Source organism: Pleurodeles waltl, chromosome 7 (assembly GCF_031143425.1).
Source record: "Pleurodeles waltl isolate 20211129_DDA chromosome 7, aPleWal1.hap1.20221129, whole genome shotgun sequence".
In the NCBI taxonomy this organism is placed as follows: Eukaryota; Metazoa; Chordata; class Amphibia; order Caudata; family Salamandridae; genus Pleurodeles; species Pleurodeles waltl.
Window position 1 is genome coordinate 487,823,162 of NC_090446.1, and position 25,233 is coordinate 487,848,394.

Genomic DNA, 25,233 nt, shown 5'->3' on the forward strand with positions numbered 1-25,233 from the left:
TGCCGCAAGAACAATAAACAGAGCAGTGACAATTAGACGCTATGCGTGGCTTAGATCATCAGGTTTTAAACCTGAGATTCAACAGGTGGTCCTCAACATGCCTTTCAACCAGCAACAACTATTTGGCACACAGCCATAGAGAAAATGAAAAAAGATACGGATACAGCCAAAGCAATGGGAGTGCTTTACTCATCCCAATACAGTGGGACATTTAGGAAGCCCCAGTATAGGGGAGGTTTCAGGCCACAGCCATAAGAACCATCTACCTCACAGACAAATCCCTCATACCAATCCCAGTATGAGGGGGGTTTCGAGGGTCCTTCAGAGGGCAGTTTCCCAAGTCCAGGGGAAAATTCCAAGCTACAAAACAAGCCAGTAGCAATAAACAGTGACTTCGCCATCACCTTCCCACAACACACATCTCCTGTGGGAAGAAGACTGGAAATGTTCCACAATCAGTGGTCAAACATAACAGACTCATGGGTACTATCAATTATCCAACATGGTTATTGTAGGAAGTTGGCTCTGTATGCACTATTTCAAAGTAAGGAATAGTATGCACAGAGTCCAAGGGTTCCCCTTAGAGGTAAGATAGTGGCAAAAAGAGATAATACTAATGCTCTATTTTGTGGTAGTGTGGTCGAGCAGTAGGCTTATCAAAGGAGTAGTGTTAAGCATTTGTTGTACACACACTGGCAATAAATGAGGAAAACACACTCAAAGACAATTCCAGGCCAATAGGTTTTTTTTATAGAAAAATATATTTTCTTAGTTTATTTTAAGAACCACAGGTTCAAGATTTACATGTAATACTTCAAATGAAAGGTATTGCAGGTAGGTACTTTAGGAACTTTGAATTAGCAAAATAGCATATACAGTTTTCACATAAATCACATATAGCTATTTTAAAACTAGACACTGCAATTTTCAACAGTTCCTGGGGGGAGTAAGAGTTTGTTAGTTTTTGCAGGTAAGTAAACCACCTACGGGGTTCAAGTTTGGGTTCAAGGTAGCCCACCGTTGGGGGTTCAGGGCAACCCCAAAGTTACCACACCAGCAGCTCAGGGCCGGTCAGGTGCAGAGGTCAAAGTGGTGCCCAAAACGCATAGGCTTCAATGGAGAAGGGGGTGCCCCGGTTCCAGTCTGCCAGCAGGTAAGTACCCGCGTCTTCGGAGGGCAGACCAGGGGGGTTTTGTAGGGCACCGGGGGGGGGGGGGGGACAAGTCCACACAGAAAGTACACCCTCAGCAGCACGGGGCGGCCGGGTGCAGTGTGCAAACACGCGTCGGGTTCTCAATTGGTTTCAATGGGAGACCAAGGGGTCTCTTCAGCGATGCAGGCAAGGGGGGGGGGGGCTCCTCGGGGTAGCCACCACCTGGGCAAGGGAGAGGCCCTCCTGGGGGTCACTCCTGCACTGGAGTTCGGATCCTTCAGGCCCTGGGGCTGCGGGTGCAGAGTCTTTACCAGGCGTCGGATCTTAGGAGCAGGCAGTCGCGGTCAGGGGGAGCCTCGGGATTCCCTCTGCAGGTGTCGCTGTGGGGGCTCAGGGGGGGGCAACTCTGGCTACTCACGGTCTCGCAGTCGCCGGGGAGTCCTCCCTGAAGTGATTGTTCTCCACAAGTCGAGCCGGGGGCGTCGGGTGCAGAGTGTCAAGTCTCACGCTTCCGGCGGGAAACGCAAGTTGTTTCAAAGTTGCTTCTTTGTAGCAAAGTCGCAGTCTTGGGTGAACAGAGCCGCTGTCCTCGGGAGTTCTTGGTCCTTCTAGATGCTGGGCAGTCCTCTGAGGCTTCAGAGGTCGCTGGTCCCTGGGGAGAGCGTCGCTGGAGCAGTTTCTTTAGAAGTGGGGAGACAGGCCGGTAGAGCTGGGGCCAAAGCAGTTGGTGTCTCCGTTTTCTCTGCAGGGTTTTTCAGCTTAGCAGTCCTCTTCTTCTTAGGTTGCAGGAATCTGAGTTCCTAGGTTTTGGGGAGCCCTTAAATACTAAATTTAAGGGCGTGTTTATGTCTGGGGGATTAGTAGCCAATGGCTACTAGCCCTGAGGGTGGGTACACCCTCTTGGTGCCTCCTCCCTGAGGGGAGGAGGGCACATCCCTAATCCTATTGCGGGAATCCTCCATCTGCAAGATGGAGGATTTCTAAAAGTTAGTCACCTCAGCTCAGGACACCTTAAGGGCTGTCCTGACTGGCTAGTGACTCCTCCTTGTTTTTCTCATTATCTCCTCCGGCCTTGCCGCCAAAAGTGGGGCCGTGGCCGGAGGGGGCGGGCAACTCCACGAGCTGGAGTGCCCTGTGGTGCTGTAACAAAGGGGGTGAGCCTTTGAGGCTCACCACCAGGTGTTACAGTTCCTGCAGGGGGAGGTGTGAAGCACCTCCACCCAGTACAGGCTTTGTTACTAGTCACAGAGTGAAAAAGGCACTCTCCCCATGTGGCCAGCAACACGTCTGGTGTGTGGCAGGCTGCTAAAACTAGTCAGCCTACACGGATAGTCGGTTAAGGTTTCAGGGGGCACCTCTAAGGTGCCCTCTGGGGTGTATGTTACAATAAAATGTACACTGGCATCAGTGTGCATTTATTGTGCTGAGAAGTTTGATACCAAACTTCACAGTTTTCAGTGTAGCCATTATGGTGCTGTGGAGTTCGTGCATGATAGACTCCCAGACCATATACTCTTATGGCTATCCTGCACTTAAAATGCCTAAGGTTTTGCTTAGACACTGTAGGGGCACAGTGCTCGTGCACTTGTGCCCTCACCTATGGTATAGTACACCCTGCCTTTGGGCTATAAGGCCTGCTAGAGGGGTGACTTATCTATACTGCATAGGCAGTGAGAGGTTGGCATGGCACCCTGAGGGGAGTGCCATGTCGACTTAGTCGTTTTGTCCTCACTAGCACACACAAGCTGGCAAGCAGTGTGTCTGTGCTGAGTGAGGGGTCCACAGGGTGGCATAAGATATGCTGCAGCCCTTAGAGACCTTCCCTGGCATCAGGGCCCTTGGTACCAGGGGTACCAGTTACAAGGGACTTACCTGGATGCCAGGGTGTGCCAATTGTGGAAACAAAAGTACAGGTTAGGGAAAGAACACTGGTGCTGGGGCCTGGTTAGCAGGCCTCAGCACACTTTCAAATCAAAACTTAGCATCAGCAAAGGCCAAAAGTCAGGGGGTAACCATGCCAAGGAGGCATTTCCTTAGTTATTGCATAGAATTCACACATTTTCCTCCAAACATTCCCCCAAAAGCGCACAAACTATCGTTGCAACATCTAACAATGTTACAAACAGAGGTTCCGGCACTATTAACAAAACAAGACATAGAACTAGTATCTCATCAACAAAAAGGAACAGGGGTCTATTCCCTGTACTTTCTTATGCCCAAAAAGGACAAAACACTAAGGACAATATTAGATCTCAGGACTCTCAACCTATACATCAAATCAGAACACTTTCATATGGTGACACTACAAGATGTAGTCCCATTACTAAAACAGGGGGAATACATGTCAACACTGGATTTAAAAGATGCGTATTTTCACATACCCATCCATCCATCTCACAGAAAATACCTCAGGTTTGTTATACAAGGAAAACATTACCAATTCAAGGTGTTTCCCATCGGGATAACAACAGCCCCCAGAGTTTTTACAAAATGTCTTGCCGTAGTAGCAGCATACATAAGGAGACAACACATGCATGTATTCCCATATCTCGACGATTGGCTAATAAAAGCCAACACTCAGGAGCAGTGTCAACATCACACACGTTACGTAATAGATACCCTACACACACTAGGGTTTTCAGTAAATTACCAAAACTCACACTTGCAACCATCCCAAATTCAGCAATACTTGGGAGCTACACTCAACACTCAAAAAGCGATTGCAAGTCCAAGCCCACAAAGGGTACAATCATTCCACACCATGGTACCAAAAATACCACCAAATCCGCATTACAGAGTCAGATGTGTGATGAAACTCCTAGGCATGATGGCATCATGCATCGCAATTGTCCCAAACGCACGGTTACACATGCGGCCCTTACAGCAGTGCCTTGCAAAACAATGGTCGCAGGCACAGGGTCATCTCCAAGATCTAGTGTTGATAGACCGCCAAACACACTGTTCGCTTCAGTGGTGGAACCCCATAAATTTAAACGAAGGGCGGCCTTTTCAAGACCCTGTGCTTCACGCCATTCTCACAACAGATGCATCAATGATTGGGTGGGGAGCACACCTCAACAATCGCAGTATACAAGGACAGTGGGACAACAAGCAAAAACAGCTACACATAAATCATTTAGAGCTCATAGCAGTCTTTCTAGCACTAAAAGCTTTTCAACCTCTTCTGGCTCACAAACACATTCTTGTCAAAACAGACAATGACAACAATGTACTACTTAAACAGGGGGGAACACACTCATCACAACTTTTCCTCCTAACACAAAAAATTTGGCATTGGGCAATTCACAACAATATTCGCCTAATAGCTCAATACATCCAGGGATTCACAATCAATTAGCGGACAATCTCAGTCGGGATCACCAGCAAACTCATGAGTGGGAAATACACCCCCAGGTACTACAAAAACACTTAAGCCAGTGGGGGACACCAGACATAGATCTGTTTGCCACAAACCAAAACGAAAAATGCCAAAACTTTGCGTCCAAGTACCCACACCCTCAGTCCAAGGGCAATGCTCTATGGATCAATTGGTCAGGGATATTTGCTTACGCTTTTCCCCCTCTCCCACTCATTCCTTTTCTAGTCAACAAACTGCGTCAAAACGAACTCAAACTAATACTTCTAGCACCAACGTGGGCACGCCAACCGTGGTACACCACACTGTTGGACCTCTCAGTAGTACCTCACGTCAAGCTTCCAAACAGACAAGATCTGTTAACGCAACACAAACAACAGATCAGGCACCCCAATCCAGCAATGCTCAATCTAGCAATCTGTCTCCTGAAGTCTTAGAGTTTGGCTATCTAAATCTTCCAAACGAGTGTATGGAAGTCATTAAACAGGCAAGAAACCCTACCACCAGGCAATGTTATGCTAACAAATCGAAAAGTTTTGTCTTCTACTGACAAGCAAAACACATCACACCGTTGGATGCGTCCTTACAAGACATCGTAGTTTATTACTACACCTACAAAAAGCAAATCTAGCCTTTTCATCCATCAAAATACACTTCACTGCAATTTCGGCTTATTTGCAAATTAAACACACAAAATCCCTATTTAGAATACCAGTCATTAAAGCCTTCATGGAAGGACTAAAACGGATCATACCTCCAAGAACTCCACCAGTATCCGCATGGAATCTTAATATTGTACTTACACGACTCATGGGTCCACCTTTTGAATCCATGCATTCTTGTCAGATCCAATTCTTAACTTGGAAAGTGGCATTTCTCGTAGCAATCACTTCATTACGAAGAGTTAGTGAAATACAGGCTTTAACTATTAAGGAACCCTTTATACAAGTACACAAACATAAAGTTGTTCTCCGCACAAATCCAACATTTCTACCAAAAGTCATTTCACCGTTTTATTTAAACCAAACAGTGGAACTCCCAGTCTTCTTCCCACAGCCAGACTTAGTGGCAGAAAGAGCCCTGCATACATTAGATATTAAAAGAGCTCTAATGTACTATATAGACAGGACAAAACCATTTCGTAAAATTAAACAGTTGTTCGTCGCATTCCAGAAACCCCATACTGGTAACCCTGTGTCCAAACAGGGCATAGTCAGATGGATAGTGAAATGTATACAAACTTGTTACCTAAAAGCTAAAAGAGAACTACTCATTACACCAAAGGCACACTCCACTAGAAAGAAAGAAGCAGCAATGGCCTTTCTAGGAAACATACCAATGACAGAGATTTGTAAGGCAGCCACTTGGTCCACACCTCATACTTTTTCCAAACACTACTGTGTAGATGTGTTAGCAACACAAGCCACAGTAGGACAGACTGTACTAAGAACAATATTTCAAACAACTTCAACTCCTAAAGGCTGACCACTGCTTTTGGGAGGATTACTGCTTTGTAGTCTGTGCACAGTATGTGTATCCGCAGCTACATATGCCACCGAACGGAAAATGTCACTTACCCGGTGTACATCTGTTCTTGGCATGTTCCGCTGCAGATTCACATGCGCCCTCCCACCTCCCCGGGAGCCTGTAGCCGTTTAAGTTGCAATTAGAAATTGTACATATGTAAATAAACATTCCTTTACCTCAACTTTGTACATACATCTCTATTCCATTGCATGGACATCTATACTATTCTCACTCTATCACGCCTACCTTACCCTCTGTGAAAAACAATCTAAGATGGAGTCGATGCCCATGCGCAATGGAGCCTAGAGGGAGGAGTCACTCGGTCCCGTGACTCAAAGACTTCTTCGAAGAAAAACAACTTGTAACACTCAGAGTCGAACACTAGATGGCAGGAACATGCCACGAACAGATGTACACTGGGTAAGTGGCATTTTCCCTGGGACTTTTGTTCTGCGGTAAGCCCTTCCCCCGTGAACTTACTGGATTTTCAAAGCTGGGCACTACTTAGGAATTTTGCCAAGTGGTGGAGCGAGAAACAGTGATAGCTTTTTTTAAAAAATAAATTAAAGTAGCACTTGATTTCAAGCAAGGAGTGCAGGCCCTGGGTTATTAAATGATTTTAAATGTGCCACTCAAAAGTAAAATACTTGAGGTATTGATCTCACTTGGGAATTTAAGAAACAACAGTCTGTGATTGCAGGTGCCCGTTGTGATTTATCCTCCCACATAAAGGACATCACAAAGTGCAGAGAAATGCCAGTTTTAATTCATGATTATTTAGTGCAGAGTAATTGGAGCTTGTGTCTGTTCCAGAACAATATGAAAAGCATACAGAAAGTGGCCACATGCCTATCTTTAGAACAATGTGAATTGATGTATTTATATGATTTAACAATTTAATCATGTGTGGCACAACTGCAATAATTGTTGGGAATTGCTGGAAAATTGCAGTGAAAGTATTTCTACTATGTTTGTTTTAATTAACTCCTGTGCAGAGTATATATACTGATTCTAATACAGCACTTTTTCATTAAAAGGCTGATCAAGCAGCCAAAATGCGTCCTGTGCCTGATATTATTTATTAACCTCAGCAGCGCTCAACACACTCTCAACCCAGAGTGCCAGCTTTTCTTCTTATTGGGAGGAATATTTGGTGTATATAAATACCCCTCTCCCCCCAACCCAGGTTACAGGGTTGGTGTAATTAGGTTCACAATTTACACTCACAAAACCTTCGAAATTCAGCAGTGATAGTTGGTTATCTCAGGATATACAGTTTTCTCATCAATAATTTTAGAGCAAAATGTTCTACTGATATTATCAATGATGTCATAGAAGATGTTATGAGTGATGTAATATGTGGGGTAATTAGTGCATGGCGAGGGCGCGGCCACTCCTCCTATTTCTTTATGGCCGAAATCTCCTGAGGTGACCAGCCCTCCCCAAAAAAACCTTAATTTCTAAGATACGTCCTGGGAGCTTGGATCCCAGGGGCTGAAATCGACCCAGGAGGGGAGCCATGAGTTCCCCCTTCTTGACTTCAGCTAGTAAGAGTCTCTGGGGCAGAAATCACCCTGGGGTGTGACTCCTCCACCCCAGTTGTATTAATACATAGCCCCCCCCCCCCCCCCCCCCCCACCAAAAAAAAAAAAAGGAGGTGGAAGATATGTGTAATACACACATTCACTGAAAAAACAAAGGTTATAGTTAGGTGAATTTCTGACTGACAACGTTAACATTGTGAACTAAAAAGAACCACAGAAAGAACATCAGCAGTTATATTTAACAGCACTGCTAAAACTTTTGCCCCGCCATGCACTGCTTATGACATCACTCATGATATGTTCTATGACATTGTTTATAACATCACTGATGACATTTCAAGTGACATCACTGTTGACTTCATCCAATGAGTGTGCTAGTTTGTTTTATAGTTTACATAGTGGCAGGTGCCATATTACTTGTCTATCTAGTTTTGCACATCCCGGGTCCAGCTAATAAGTGTGAATGTTTACAAAAAACACCTGTTCCTGATGCACTGTAAGTGTGTAGAAGTATTGAGCATGTCATAAATCATTGTTGTGAAGGCTAAGTCGGTGTGCAGGTGAAGTTGAATTGTGTTCATTATGTTTCACACAAGCTTTTTGGTTCTGCAGAAAAGGTTTTCAACAGATGTAAGATTTTACGTAGTGAATACTAACTTTTGTGAGTAGCCTTGAGTAATTTGACTGAACAGTGTTAGCATGACAGTTTCTGCATAACTCAGAAGACTGTGTTCACCAGGTACCAACTTATGTTCATGTGCTTGTTTTGCTCGAGAAGATGGGCTCTTTGTAAAGTTTTTCACAACAGTATAAAGGGTGCTTAACACCTTCAGCTCTTGGGTATTTTTTGGCAAATTGTCTTTCTTTTTTTTCTTTTTACCAACCAACTGTTGCATAGAGTGAACACTGTTCTTAGTAGTTAAGTTTTAATACTCTGTGATGGGTTTCTTATGAAAGTTTCACTGTTTACAAACAATGTGGTATAATTTAAACTCTCCATAGATTTAGCACTGTTTACAGTACCCAGTTCTCTACTAATGTCAACTTCAGGGTTTCCTGTATATCCGTGGTTGATAAGGTGAACTATGCTAGCTGTAAAGTGTATGGATTAGGGTCAATGTCCACATAGTGAATGCTTTATACACTTAAGGGAATTTTCTCTGTGATTGCAATAATGATGGATGATATTTTCCTGAGCTATTTTGTACTTACTGTCAGGCCTTCTTATGCCATAGTAATGTATAGATCAATATGCGGGAAATCGAAGCTTGGATGATGTTGTCATGAGCGTCATAAACGTCAGGGCATATCATAAATGTCATAGAGCATGTCATAAATTATGTCATGTGAGATCATAAACTGTGCATGGTGAGAGTGCAAGTTATGGTTAATGCTGCTAAGTATGACTGCTGAATTTCTGTGTTGTCTTTTTTTTTTTTGCTCAAAACATTAACGTTGTCAGTGAGAAATTCACATAACTCTAATGTTACTTTAAAGTTTTTTTTTTTCATCGAATTTCTAGGTTTAAAAAAAAATGAAAACAAGATACTTTTATTACCCCTAAATATAACATTACTTTAACCTTTGTTTTTTTTTTGTTTTTTACAGTTAGTTTCTTAGATTTGTTTTAAGTAAAATAATTCATTGCGAGTATATGTATGGTGTAGAATCCCTTTATAATATATGTTGTGTTCAGGCATTATTTTATAAAAACATTTTTTTTGTATTATGGTTCACAATTTGCAAAATCTTTCTAAAATGTGTGTTTATTAAACAGATAAACAATTTCAGTTGAAATATTGAATATTTTTTTGCTCAGTTATTGTATCTCTGATATTGGGAGATGTCACCAGTGACCATTTGAGGTGTCATTACTCTTGTGAGAGGCTCCTGAGGTGGTAAAGTTCTAAATGTCATTGTCATTTATTGTATATGGTTCTTTATCATGTTTTCAGTTATTATTTAAAACTAATCTATAATAGAGTAGTGAATAAAAGAGGATTGGATATTTACTTTTTAAAAGTGATGATTTGTGCAAAATAGTAACAGGGACCTGATGCACAATCCCCTGCATGGACTAAGAGGAGTCAGTACTTCCTGTTTGGCTCTTGCGAACCGCTTGCAAGATCATACATTTAGAATTAGGTTTTTTACAGTGTTCTACTGTAATTGTGCACAAAATAGAACATTAGACATGTTGTTGAGTTAGAAAATGAATTAGGTATTCTCTCAGATGATGGCTGTGCGTAGTAGGCTATAGGGAGGGACTGGCCTATCCTTTTAGACAAGTCTCTCAGATGAGGTGTGCATGATAGGGTGTGTGGAGAGAGAAAGGCCTCTCTGCTTAGACCTCTGTCAGATGACTGGTGTGTGAATGGCTTTTCCTTTCATACCTCTCTCAGATGATTGTGCATAGAAGCATGTGCGGATGGACTGTCTTTCCTTTGAAACTTCTCTCTCTCAGATGATGGGTGTGCGTAGTACAGTGCATGGATGGAGTGGCCTCTTATGTCAGACCTCTTTTTTAGATGACTGGTGTGCAAAGTAGTGTGTGGATAATAACATGCCTGTCCTTTCACACCTGTCTCTTAGATGCCTGGTGTGCATTGTAGGGTGTGTGAAGAGAGACAGGCCTTTCCACTGATACCTCCCTATTGGATGATGGGTGTTCACAGTATGCTCTGTCTGGGGACTGTCCTCCCCACTAACCTCCATGTCTCTGATAATTGGCATGCGTTGTAAGGTGTGGAAAGAGACTATATTCTACTCACAACTCTTACCAAACCAATGGGTGTAAGTCCTTCTTACAGTAACAAGTGAGCATACACACTCATACACAGAGCGGCCTGGCTCCGGCATATAGGTAACCCCCCATGGTATTCCCTTTGGAGTGAGTGTGACTACAAGGGAAACCCCCCCCCCCCCCTGGCACTAGCCAGACCAGAGGCAAATCGCCCCCCACCACGGGCTATCTTAGACCTACCCCACCGTGAACTACCTGTTCAGGTAGGACATATATTTTTTCACCTTGAGCACCTTACTTACTGCGTGTGCTCCGACCCTGACGAATGCCCCTGACCCACCAGCACTTAGTGAGGGCAGAAACATGTTGGTCTTACGTATTCCTTTTTAGACTCTTAAGAGACATTATTCTCTAACGAGCCTCCTGTTCCCCCATGTTCTTAACCTTACCAGCATACACCCCCATTAAAACTAGCAGTAGCAATCGGTGACTTGCTCGGTAATTTTATTTTTCACCCCATCTGGATCTCGGTAATTATCCAGTAAGCCTAATTTCAGCACTCCCTCTGGTTCTTTTAACCAAGAGATTGAGTCCGCCCAAGTAGTATGATCTTACTTGGGTGGGGCTAGGTGGTCAAATGATGAAGCAAGACACTATTATGTGTGTGAGACCACCTAGTCCGTAAGGGAACTCCCCCTTCCACCTGTAGAACTACATAGCACCCTCTTACTTGGACATTTTCCCACTATAACTTCCCCACTTTAGAATCTAACGCGATTCTAACACAGTATACTGAGGGAATCGATCCAGGCCCACCCTCAGTTCCCACTACCCCACACCTTTAGTGATGATATAGTTTACTTTGGGAGGTGGTGTGGGGCAGCAACACTCCCAGTGCTCTCCTTTTGTGTGTTACAAGTGAGCATACTACAATGTAATCAAAGATCACCTGCTCCTTTCTACTTATGAGATCGTAAAAAAAATTCTAAGAAAAATTAACCTCCTGCTCATCACAAAATTTCTCTTACACACTTCCTCTCAATAACAAGGACCTGTAAGGAAATGCCTCCTTGGCATGGTTACCCCCTGACTTTTTGCCTTTGCTGATGCTATGTTTTGAATTGAAAGTGTGCTGAGGCCTGCTAACCAGGCCCCAGCACCAGTGTTCTTTCCCTAACCTGTACTTTTGTATCCACAATTGGCACACCCTGGCATCCAGATAAGTCCCTTGAAAATGGTACCCCGGGTACCAAGGGCCCTGATGCCAAGGAAGGTCTCTAAGGGCTGCAGCATGTCTTATGCCACCCTGGAGACCCCTCACTCAGCACAGACACACTGCTTGCCAGCTTGTGTGTGCTGGTGAGAACAAAACGAGTAAGTCGACATGGCACTCCCCTCAGGGTGCCATGCCAGCCTCTCACTGCCTATGCAAGTATAGATAAGTCACCCCTCTAGCAGGCCTTACAGCCCTAAGGCAGGGTGCACTATACCATAGGTGAGGGCACCAGTGCATGAGCACTGTGCCCCTACAGTGTCTAAGCAAAACCTTAGACATTGTAAGTGCAGGGTAGCCATAAGAGTATATGGGCTGGGAGTCTGTTTTACACGAACTCCACAGCACCATAATGGCTACACTGAAAACTGGGAAGTTTGGTATCAAACTTCTCAGCACAATAAATGCACACTGATGCCAGTGTACATTTTATTGTAAAATACACCCCAGAGGGCACCTTAGAGGTGCCCCCTGAAACCTTAACCGACTATCTGTGTAGGCTGACTGGTTCCAGCAGCCTGCCACAACCGAGACATGTTGTTGGCCCCATGGGGAGAGTGCCTTTGTCACTCTGAGGCCAGTAACAAAGCCTGCACTGGGTGGAGATGCTAACACCTCCCCCAGGCAGGAGCTGCAACACCTGGCGGTGAGCCTCAAAGGCTCACCCCCTTTGTTCCAGCACCACAGGGCACTCCAGCTATTGGAGTTGCCAGCCCCCTCCGGCCACGGCCCCCACTTTTGGCGGCAAGGCCGGGGGAAATAATGAGAATAACAAGGAGGAGTCACTGGCCAGTCAGGACAGCCCCTAAGGTGTCCTGAGCTGAAGTGACTCTAACTTTTAGAAATCCTCCATCTTGCAGATGGAGGATTCCCCAATAGGATTAGGGATGTGACCCCCTCCCCTTGGGAGGAGGCACAAAGAGGGTGTACACACCCTCAGGGCTAGTAGCCATTGGCTACTAACCCCCCAGACCTAAACACGCCCTTAAATTTAGTATTTAAGGGCTTCCCTGAACCTAAAACTTTAGATTCCTGCAACTAACAAGAAGAAGAGGACTGCTGAGCTGAAAGACCCCTGCAGAGGAAGAAAAGTAGACACCAACTGCTTTGGCCCCAGACTTACCGGCCTGTCTCCTGCCTTCCAAAGAAACCTGCTCCAGCGACGCTTCCCAAGGGACCAGCGACCTCTGAATCCTCAGAGGACTGCCCTGCTTCAAGAAAGACAAACTCCCGAGGACAGCGGCACTGCTCCAAAAGAACTGCAACTTTGTTTCAAAGGAGCACATTTAAAGACCCCTGCAACTCCCCGCAAGAAGCGTGAGACTTGCAACACTGCACCCGGCGACCCCGACTCGACTGGTGGAGAACCAACACCTCAGGGAGGACCCTCCGGCGACTCCGAGTCCGTGAGTAACCAAAGTTGTCCCCCCTGACCCCCCACAGCGACGCCTGCAGAGGGAATCCCGAGGCTCCCCCTGACTGCGACTGCCTGAACCTAAAGTCCCGACGGCTGGAAAAGACCCTGCACCCGCAGCCCCCAGCACCTGAAGGGACGGAACTTCTGTGCAGGAGTGACCCCCAGGAGGCCCTCTCCCTTGCCCAGGTGGTGGCTACCCCGAGGAGCCCCCCCCCTTGCCTGCCTGCACTGCTGAAGAGACCCCTTGGTCTCTCATTGAAAACCATTGAAAACCCGACGCGTGTTTGCACACTGCACCCGGCCGCCCCCGCGCTGCTGAGGGTGTACTTTTTGTGCCGACTTGTGTCCCCCCCCGGTGCCCTACAAAACCCCCCTGGTCTGCCCTCCGAAGACGCGGGTACTTACCTGCTGGCAGACTGGAACCGGGGCACCCCCTTCTCTCCATTGAAGCCTATGTGTTTTGGGCACCTCTTTGACCTCTGCACCTGACCGGCCCTGAGCTGCTGGTGTGGTAACTTTGGGGTTGCTCTGAACCCCCAACGGTGGGCTACCTTGAACCAAAACTGTGACCTGTAAGTGATTTACTTACCTGCTAAAAATAACAATACTTTACCTCCCCCAGGAACTGTGAAAATTGCACCGTGTCCACTTTTAAAACAGCTTATTGTGTTTTATGTAAAAAGTATATATGCTACTGTGATTATTCAAAGTTCCTAAAGTACTTACCTGCAATACCTTTCAAATGAGATATTACATGTAGAATTTGAACCTGTGGTTCTTAAAATAAACTAAGAAAATATATTTTTCTATAACAAAACCTATTGGCTGTATTTGTCTCTGAGTGTGTGTTCCTCATTTATTGCCTGTGTGTATGTACAACAAATGCTTAACACTACTCCTTTGATAAGCCTACTGCTCGACCACACTACCACAAAATAGAGCATTAGTATTATCTCTTTTTGCCACTATCTTACCTCTAAGGGGAACCCTTGGACTCTGTGCATACTATTTCTTACTTTGAAATAGTGCATACAGAGCCAACTTCCTACATTGGTGGATCAGCGGTGGGGTACAAGACTTTGCATTTGCTGGACTACTCAGCCAATACCTGATCACACGACAAATTCCAAAAATTGTCATTAGAACTTGATTTTTTGCAATTTGAAATTTTTCTAAATTCTTTAAAGTCCTGCTAGGGCCTTGTGTTAGTCCCTGTTAGCATTTCTTTTAGAGTTTAAAAGTTTGGTAAAAGTTTGAATTATATTCTAGAACTAGTTTTAGATTCTTAAAGTATTCCAACTTTTAGAAGCATAATGTCTAGTACAGATGTGAATGTGGTGGAACTCGACACCACCCCTTACCTCCATCTTAAGATGAGGGAGCTAAGGTCACTCTGTAAATTAAAGAAAATAACAATGGGCCCCAGACCTTCCAAACTACAGCTCCAGGAACTGTTGGCAGAGTTTGAAAAGGCCAACCCCTCTGAGGATGGCAACTCAGAGGATGATGATAGGACTGGTAGGGGGGAATCACCCTCCAAGTCACTATCTAGGGAGGACAGGGCCTCTCAAGCCCTGACTCCAAGCATAATAGTCAGAGATGCTGGCTCCCTCACAGGAGGGACCAACCTCTCTGAAATCACTGAGGATAACCCCAGTGAAGAGGACATCCAGTTAGCCAGGATGGCCAAAAGATTGGCTTTGGAAAGACAGATCCTAGCCATAGAAAGGGAAAGACAAGAGATGGGCCTAGGACCCATCAATGGTGGCAGCAACATAAATAGGGTCAGAGATTCTCCTGACATGTTGAAAATCCCTAAAGGGATTGTAACTAAATATGAAGATGGTGATGACATCACCAAATGGTTCACAGCTTTTGAGAGGGCTTGTGTAACCAGAAAAGTGAACAAATCTCACTGGGGTGCTCTCCTTTGGGAAATGTTCACAGGAAAGTGTAGGGATAGACTCCTCACACTCTCTGGAAAAGATGCAGAATCTTATGACCTCATGAAGGGTACCCTGATTGAGGGCTTTGGATTCTCCACTGAGGAGTATAGGATTAGATTCAGGGGGGCTCAAAAATCCTCGAGCTAGACCTGGGTTGACTTTGTAGACTACTCAGTAAAAACACTAGATGGTTGGATTCAAGGCAGTGGTGTAAGTAATTATGATGGGCTGTACAATTTATTTGTGAAAGAACACCTATTAAGTAATTGTTTCAATGATAAACTGCATCAGCATCTGGTAGACCTAGGACCGATTTCTCCCCAAGAATTGGGAAAAAAGGCGGACCATTGGGTCAAGACTAGGGTGTCCAAAACTTCCACAGGGGGTGACCAAAAGAAAGGGGTCACAAAACCTCCCCAGGGGAAAGGTGGTGAGACAGCCAAAAACAAAAATAGTAAAGAGTCTTCTACAGGCCCCCAAAAACCTGCACAGGAGGGTGGGCCCAGAGCCTCTTCACAAAACAATTCTGGGTACAAGGGTAAAAACTTTGATCCCAAAAAGGCCTGGTGTCGTAGCTGTAGTCAGTCTGGACACCAAACTGGAGACAAGGCCTGTCCCAAGAAAAATACCACTTCAAACTCCACTCCAGCTAACACTGGAATGGCTAGTCTCCAAGTGGGATCAACAGTGTGCCCAGAGCAAATCAGGTGTCACACTGAAGCTACATTAGTCTCTGAGGGTGGGGTGGATTTAGCCACACTGGCTGCCTGGCCCCCTAACATGCAAAAATACAGACAGCAGCTCTTAATGGGACAAGTGTAGAGGGCCTGAGGGATACAGGTGCGCCAGTGTCACTATGGTGACAGAGAAACTGGTTTCCCCTGGCCAATACCTGGCTGGACAAACTTATCCAGTCACCAACTCTGACAATCAGACTAAAGTACATCCCATGGCTATTGTAACTTTAGAGTGGGGAGGGGTCAATGGCCTGAAACAGGTGGTGGTCTCCTCAAATATCCCAGTAGACTGTTTGCTTGGAAATGACCTGGAGTCCTCAGCATGGGCTGAGGTAGAACTGAAAACCCATGCAGCCATGCTGGGTATCCCTGAACTGGTGTGTGTCAAGACAAGGGCACAGTGCAAGGCACAGGGTGAAAAAGTAGAGCTGGAGTCTGGAAGAGAGGCCCAGCCTACCAAGAGAAAAGGAAAGTCAGCTGGGAAACCAGCTGCAACACAACAAGAAAAAGAGAACCTCTCTTCCCAGGAAGAAGTTCTGCCCTCTGAGGGAACTGAGCCTATGGAGCTGGAACCTTATCAGGTTGAGCTCTTAGGCCCAGGGGGACTCTCAAGGGAAGAGTTGTGTAAGGGACAAGAAACCTGTCCCTCTCTTGAAGGCCTTAGGCAGCAAGCTGCTGAAGAGTCCAAAGGCAAGAAAAATGGAACACATAGGGTCTATTGGGAAGATGGGCTCCTGTACACTGAGGCAAGAGATCCCAAACTTGGTGCCACTAGGAGAGTGGTAGTGCCTCAGGCGTTCAGAGAGTTTATTCTGACCTTAGCCCATGATATTCCCCTTGCTGGGCATTTGGGACAAACCAAGACGTGGGAGAGGTTAGTCAACCACTTCTACTGGCCCAACATGTCCCAGAAGGTTAAGGAGTTTTGCATCTCCTGTCCCACCTGTCAAGCCAGTGGTAAGACAGGTGGACATCCAAAGGCCCCCCTCATTCCACTTCCAGTGGTGGGGGTCCCCTTTGAAAGAGTGGGTGTGGACATAGTGGGTCCACTTGAACCTCCCACAGCCTCAGGAAATATGTACATCCTAGTAGTAGTGGATCATGCTACTAGGTATCCTGAAGCTATTCCCCTTAGGTCGACTACTGCCCCTGCAGTAGCCAAGGCCCTCATTGGTATCTTTACCAGAGTGGGCTTCCCTAAGGAGGTGGTGTCTGACAGGGGTACCAACTTCATGTCAGCATACCTGAAACACATGTGGAATGAGTGTGGAGTGACTTATAAATTCACTACACCATATCATCCACAAACTAATGGCCTTGTTGAGAGATTCAACAAGACATTAAAGGGCATGATCATGGGGCTCCCAGAAAAACTCAAAAGGAGATGGGATGTCCTCCTGCCATGTCTGCTTTTCGCTTACAGAGAGGTGCCTCAGAAGGGAGTAGGGTTCTCACCCTTTGAACTTCTGTTTGGCCACCCTGTGAGGGGACCACTTGCTCTTGTTAAAGAAGGCTGGGAGAGACCTCTTCATGAGCCTAAACAAGACATAGTGGACTATGTACTTGGCCTTCGCTCAAGGATGGCAGAGTACATGGAAAAGGCAAGTAAAAACCTTGAGGCCAGCCAACAACTCCAGAAGTTTTGGTATGACCAAAAGGCTGCACTGGTTGAATTTCAACCAGGGCAGAAAGTCTGGGTTCTGGAGCCTGTGGCTCCCAGGGCACTTCAGGACAAATGGAGTGGCCCTTACCCTGTACTAGAGAGGAAGAGTCAGGTCACCTACCTGGTAGACCTGGGCACTAGCAGGAGCCCCAAGAGGGTGATCCATGTGAACTGCCTTAAGCTCTTCCATGACAGGGCTGATGTGAATCTGTTGATGGTAACAGATGAGGACCAGGAAGCTGAGAGTGAGCCTCTCCCTGATCTCCTCTCATCAGACCCTAAACATGGCTCAGTGGATGGAGTGATCTATTCAGACACCCTCTCTGGCCAACAGCAAGCTGACTGTAGGAAGGTCCTACAACAGTTTGCTGAGCTCTTTTCCCTAACCCCTGGTCAGACACACCTGTGTACCCATGATGTGGACACAGGAGACAGCATGCCTGTCAAAAACAAAATCTTCAGACAGTTTGATCAAGTTAAGGAAAGCATCAAGGTGGAAGTCCACAAGATGCTGGAATTGGGAGTAATTGAGCACTCTGACAGCCCCTGGGCTAGCCCAGTGGTCTTAGTCCCCAAACCTCACACCAAAGATGGAAAAAGAGAGATGAGGTTTTGTGTGGACTACAGAGGTCTTAATTCTGTCACCAAGACAGATGCCCATCCCATTCCTAGAGCTGACGAGCTGATTGACAAATTAGGTGCTGCCAAATTCTTAAGTACCTTTGACTTAACAGCAGGGTACTGGCAAATCAAAATGGCACCTGGAGCAAAAGAGAAAACAGCATTCTCCACACCTGATGGGCATTATCAGTTTACTGTTATGCCCTTTGGTTTAAAGAATGCCCCTGCCACCTTCCAAAGGTTGGTGAATCAAGTCCTTGCTGGGTTGGAGTCCTTTAGTGCAGCTTATCTTGATGATATTGCTGTCTTTCGCTCCAACTGGCAGGATCACCTGGTCCCCCTGAACAAGGTTTTGAAGGCTCTGCAATCAGCAGGCCGCTCTATCAAGGCATCCAAATGCCAGATAGGGCAGGGAACTGTGGTTTACTTGGGACACCTTGTAGGTGGAGGCCAAGTTCAGCCACTCCAGCCTAAGATCCAGACTATTCTGGACTGGGCAGCTCCAAAAACCCAGACTCAAGTCAGGGCATTCCTTGGCTTGACTGGGTACTATAGGAGGTTTGTGAAGGGATATGGATCCATTGTGACAGCCCTCACAGAACTCGCCTCCAAGAAAATGCCCAAGAAAGTAAACTGGACTGTAGAATGCCAACAGGCCTTTGACACCCTGAAACAAGCTATGTGCACAGCACCAGTTCTAAAAGCTCCAGATTACTCCAAGCAATTCATTGTGCAAACAGATGCCTCTGAACATGGGATAGGGGCAGTTTTGTCCCAAACAAATGATGATGGCCTTGACCAGCCTGTTGCTTTCATTAGCAGGAGGTTACTCCCCAGGGAGCAGCGTTGGAGTGCCATTGAGAGGGAGGCCTTTGCTGTGGTTTGGTCCCTGAAGAAGCTGAGACCATACCTCTTTGGTACTCACTTCCTAGTTCAAACTGACCACAGACCTCTCAGATGGCTGATGCAAATGAAAGGTGAAAATCCAAAACTGTTGAGGTGGTCCATCTCCCTACAGGGAATGGACTTTATAGTGGAACACAGACCTGGGACTGCCCATGCCAATGCAGATGGCCTTTCCAGGTTCTTCCACTTAGAAAATGAAGACTCTCTTGGGAAAGGTTAGTCTCATCCTCTTTCGTTTGGGGGGGGGGGGGTTGTGTAAGGAAATGCCTCCTTGGCATGGTTACCCCCTGACTTTCTGCCTTTGCTGATGCTATGTTTTGAATTGAAAGTGTGCTGAGGCCTGCTAACCAGGCCCCAGCACCAGTGTTCTTTCCCTAACCTGTACTTTTGTATCCACAATTGGCACACCCTGGCATCCAGATAAGTCCCTTGTAACTGGTACCTCTGGTACCAAGGGCCCTGATGCCAGGAAAGGTCTCTAAGGGCTGCAGCATGTCTTATGCCACCCTGGAGACCCCTCACTCAGCACAGACACACTGCTTGCCAGCTTGTGTGTGCTGGTGAGAACAAAACGAGTAAGTCAACATGGCACTCCCCTCAGGGTGCTATGCCAGCCTCTCACTGCCTATGCAAGTATAGATAAGTCACCCCTCTAGCAGGCCTTACAGCCCTAAGGCAGGGTGCACTATACCATAGGTGAGGGCACCAGTGCATGAGCACTGTGCCCCTACAGTGTCTAAGCAAAACCTTAGACATTGTAAGTGCAGGGTAGCCATAAGAGTATATGGGCTGGAAGTCTGTTTTACACGAACTCCACAGCACCATAATGGCTACACTGAAAACTGGGAAGTTTGGTATCAAACTTCTCAGCACAATAAATGCACACTGATGCCAGTGTACATTTTATTGTAAAATACACCCCAGAGGGCACCTTAGAGGTGCCCCCTGAAACCTTAACCGACTATCTGTGTAGGCTGACTGGTTCCAGCAGCCTGCCACAACCGAGACATGTTGCTGGCCCCATGGGGAGAGTGCCTTTGTCACTCTGAGGCCAGTAACAAAGCCTGCACTGGGTGGAGATGCTAACACCTCCCCCAGGCAGGAGCTGCAACACCTGGCGGTGAGCCTCAAAGGCTCACCCCCTTTGTTCCAGCACCACAGGGCACTCCAGCTAGTGGAGTTGCCCGCCCCCTCCAGCCACGGCCCCACTTTTGGCGGCAAGGCCGGGGGAAATAATGAGAATAACAAGGAGGAGTCACTGGCCAGTCAGGACAGCCCCTAAGGTGTCCTGAGCTGAAGTGACTCTAACTTTTAGAAATCCTCCATCTTGCAGATGGAGGATTCCCCAATAGGATTAGGGATGTGACCCCCTCCCCTTGGGAGGAGGCACAAAGAGGGTGTACCCACCCTCAGGGCTAGTAGCCATTGGCTACTAACCCCCCAGACCTAAACACGCCCTTAAATTTAGTATTTAAGGGCTTCCCTGAACCTAAAACTTTAGATTCCTGCAACTAACAAGAAGAAGAGGACTGCTGAGCTGAAAGACCCCTGCAGAGGAAGAAAAGAAGACACCAACTGCTTTGGCCCCAGACTTACCGGCCTGTCTCCTGCCTTCCAAAGAAACCTGCTCCAGCGACGCTTCCCAAGGGACCAGCGACCTCTGAATCCTCAGAGGACTGCCCTGCTTCAAGAAAGACAAGAAACTCCCGAGGACAGCGGCACTGCTCCAAAAGAACTGCAACTTTGTTTCAAAGGAGCAGATTTAAAGACCCCTGCAACTCCCCGCAAGAAGCGTGAGACTTTCAACACTGCACCCGGCGACCCCGACTCGACTGGTGGAGAACCAACACCTCAGGGAGGACCCTCCGGCGACACCGAGTCCGTGAGTAACCAAAGTTGTCCCCTCTGAGCCCCCACAGCGACGCCTGCAGAGGGAATCCCGAGGCTCCCCCTGACCGCGACTGCCTGAACCTAAAGTCCCGACGGCTGGAAAAGACCCTGCACCCGCAGCCCCCAGCACCTGAAGGAACGGAACTTCTGTGCAGGAGTGACCCCCAGGAGGCCCTCTCCCTTGCCCAGGTGGTGGCTACCCCGAGGAGCCCCCCCTTGCCTACCTGCACCGCTGAAGAGACCCCTTGGTCTCTCATTGAAAACCATTGAAAACCCGACGCGTGTTTGCACACTGCACCCGGCTGCCCCCGCGCTGCTGAGGGTGTACTTTTTGTGCCGACTTGTGTCCCCCCCCCCCGGTGCCCTACAAAACCCCCCTGGTCTGCCCTCCGAAGACGCGGGTACTTACCTGCTGGCAGACTGGAACCGGGGCACCCCCTTCTCTCCATTGAAGCCTATGTGTTTTGGGCACCTCTTTGACCTCTGCACCTGACCGGCCCTGAGCTGCTGGTGTGGTAACTTTGGGGTTGCTCTGAACCCCCAACGGTGGGCTACCTTGGACCCAAAACTGTGACCTGTAAGTGATTTACTTACCTGCTAAAAATAACAATACTTTACCTCCCCCAGGAACTGTGAAAATTGCACTGTCCACTTTTAAAACAGCTTATTGTGTTTTATGTAAAAAGTATATATGCTACTGTGATTATTCAAAGTTCCTAAAGTACTTACCTGCAATACCTTTCAAATGAGATATTACATGTAGAATTTGAACCTGTGGTTCTTAAAATAAACTAAGAAAATATATTTTTCTATAACAAAACCTATTGGCTGGATTTGTCTCTGAGTGTGTGTTCCTCATTTATTGCCTGTGTGTATGTACAACAAATGCTTAACACTACTCCTTTGATAAGCCTACTGCTCGACCACACTACCACAAAATAGAGCATTAGTATTATCTCTTTTTGCCACTATCTTACCTCTAAGGGGAACCCTTGGACTCTGTGCATACTATTCCTTACTTTGAAATAGTGCATACAGAGCCAACTTCCTACAGGACCACAATATTCGTTCCTGCTAGTAGAGTGTATTGAGACATCATCTACTCCTTTTTTTACTATTCATGATCCCATAACAGTTCAGCAAGATCGTAAAAATTAGTTTAAAACAACATACATTTATTATCTTCCCAGTAGTTATCCCCTAGACACCTTCTCTCTAAAATTAGAGACAGCATACATTTCTGCTGGTCCCTTATACTTTTTACTTTATTTCCACAACACCACCTATTTTAAATGGGGGCCATTTAATTTCTAACTTCCACAGTCAGCTAGTCAAAGCTCTCACAAGAGCCTCTTGCTCCCGCAGGAGCATTAAGACTCACACGAAAACAGGCCTTTCAACCAATCACAGGGCTCCATTTTTTTATTTCACCCTCTCATAGGAGGCCAGAGGGACTCTTGTGAGCCCAGATGCCAAAATATACAATTATTTCTGAATCTTAATTTCTCAAAAACTTCTGAACGGATTTATGCCAAATCCCCAAAAGCACAAACTGCGGACCTAAATCTAACTTCCTGCCCAATTTAGTGTAATTCCATTCAGCAACTTTTGCTGTATCCCTGACTAAAGAAGTCTATGGAAAATACATGAGGATTTTACGCTGTGGGAGCCCCCTTTTTTCCCTCAGATCCCACTTAAAGGATTACCCCAAAACCTTCCAGGAAGTAGCTGAGGTGGATGAATTTTCTTTCTTTTTTTTTTTGTTGTTTAAATGGAGCCAAAGTTATTAGCAAAGCAAAAAAAAGTTCCATCTATGGAAAAACAGAACTTACAACAACTACTTAGTGGCAACCTGCCACTAGGTAATATGCGTGTATGTTGTGTCACTTAAAAGCAACAGAGTGCCAATCCTGCTAAAGGCACTGTTAAGTAACTAGACGTGCACCATGTTGGTACATCCTTTTTCATGCTAGCCATACAGTTTCTCCCCTCCATCAAACCAATTCTGTAGCCTGCATGTGTCTACCTACACCGGACAGAGGCCAATTGCTGCCTTTGCCAGAGTCATTGGTAAGCCACCAGGGCATACATGACTATAGAAGGTGGGTTGAGATGTACACCGGGGAGTGAAACAGTTCACCCTGGGGAGGTCATCAGACTAAGAAGCAAATCGGCTTATGCCTCTGCCCAAAATTGAAAGCGGAGCAGCCCACAGAAATTACTATGAATAACAGATTTACTTTGGGACTGACATTAGAGTCAACCAATGTTTGATCTTGTATTAAGAATGTGTTTTTCTTTAGGTAGATGAAGGGTGGCATAAGCATTGCAATTATTCAGGTTAAGAAGCAGAGCAGGAGAGGAGGAGCGAAAATGTGCTAACTAGGGTTGTGTGAAAGGAAGTCAAGGGAAAGGGTCAGGCTCTGTTCAGTCACATGGCTGAATGTATGAAAGCGAGATTGCCAAGAGCCAAGGAGAAAGACTAAAGATGTGCAAACAAATTGCCTCACAAAAAGACGAATCAGTATTGCAGAGTTACAGTATATAGTTTCTTTGCATGGTTACATTGTAGCACCCAGCACAGTTCAAAGGGGAAAGAGATGAAATTCTCGAACTGTGAAGATACTGGCCTGTAGGGAGTGGTTGTATATTGATCCATGTCACAAGACATCCAGAGAGTCTCAGGCTGATGAACCCCTGTGAGCAGTTGCAGGCTGTTTCTTGTACCACAGGGAGAAAAGAATGGGAACCACTAACTTTCAGAGGAAACCATGCACATGGTCTCAAAGTCGTGCAACACTAAACAAAGTTGCCACACAAACTGCTCAGTATATACATACCATGTTGACTTGGACTATGAGGACCTGTACAGATTTTATATTTAATAGTTGGTACATTTGAGGGGTTCAAGAAAAGGCTTATGCCCCACATCAAGAAATTGGTATCATAAGCCATCAGTACCTCTGTAGCCTCTTGAAGGCAGTATTCTGGTTATTCCAATTCCTCCGTAAGCCATCATTCATAACGGTCCCCTAGTCACAAACACGAGTAAAATCCATCAGACAGCACACTGTGCGCATACTGTGTAGGTAGTGTACCAAGTTCTCATGCAGCTCAGCAACAATTTCACTGTGGAAGGCTACTACGTATCTTCTTCTCCTGGGGTGAAGGTAGTTTCTCAAAATTTATTTTCATCTGTCCTGGGAGGAACATGGACATTTCCTGTTTTGTTCGCCTGATTTTATTGCTGGTCAGAGTTTGTGTTCTAGGATCCCGAAAAGAGGGTGATTCATCTCTCTTATACTCTGCCCAATACCTTCTTTAGCCCCTTTCTGTATTGGCCGTTTACAAAAAGTTCTTCCTTCTCTGTACATTGATTGCCTGAAAATGAGAAAGGATGTTTCCCTCGCAGTAGCTGTGACCAGCATCTTCTTGCTGACTTATGAGTGATCTTTTTAAACAGGGAAACCCCAAAAGGATGTCCCTTCCTCCTGTCTCCACCCCGTACGTTACTGGGCACCCAGGGGTTTTGTTCCTCCCTTCTCGCATTCTGAAGGAACTCATTTGAGCTTGGGTATCCTTGGGTTTTAGCACTATGCCTCAGAAGGATGCACTGTCCTTTCTTTGGGGCATGCAAACATGGCAATCCCTGGCCAAAGAAAAACCTTCTATTTAGTTGGCCACCACATGTTGGTAAGGTACTTCTAGGTAAGTCCTTCTTCCTGCAGCCATCATCTGTACCAGTGGAGTCTACTGTGTTCGGTATGTCCCCACACTGCTCCCATTGGTGGTTCCTGAGCTTCTCCTTGTAGGCGGCATTGTCTGACAGGTTTATTTCCCTACATGGCATCTTGTGAAATTACATTTTTCAATCCCTAAAGTGAGGTAAAACCTGCATATGACATCATTGGCTTCAGGTTAAGGTATACTGCTGGTGATGGCTGTTTGTGTCTTTGAGGGTCTTGAGTGCCTCTAAGACAACCTCTCCTGATGCCTTTTTTGGACTTCATAAATATGAGACACATGATCATGTTAGCTCTGGGATCTCGTGCAGCATTGACCTTATGACCAACAATTTGTTTAAAAAAAAACGTTTTTTTTTTTTTTTTTTTTTTTTAAAGTTATCATTTTGTTACTTAACAGCATGATACATAACATAGAAGAAACCCAGTTTGGTTTTGTGAGTAAATATTTGAGTGTACAACTTAATTCAATTTGGTTGTCATTACAATGTTGCCAGTAGGTGGAAAAAAACATTGGTGTAAGTACAGCGTTCTGTTTCAATTTCATTCCATCAGTCCGTACTATTCACACCCTCCATCTTACCACTTGCACTCTCTCTGCTTCACCTCCTCATGGATCAGGTTTAATCATATGGTGTTACTAGAGGGTTTTTGGAACAACATCTGAGAGTGGTTTTTGTGGGTGTCCTCTCCT

General features: G+C 46.0%; 1 protein-coding gene across 1 annotated transcript in view; it reads left to right on the plus strand.

The window, feature by feature from the left end:
- The window catches only part of LOC138304238 (serine/threonine-protein kinase NLK2-like), a 543,367-nt gene that overhangs the window by 188,924 nt on the left and 329,210 nt on the right, over positions 1 to 25,233 (plus strand). The window lies entirely within an intron of this gene.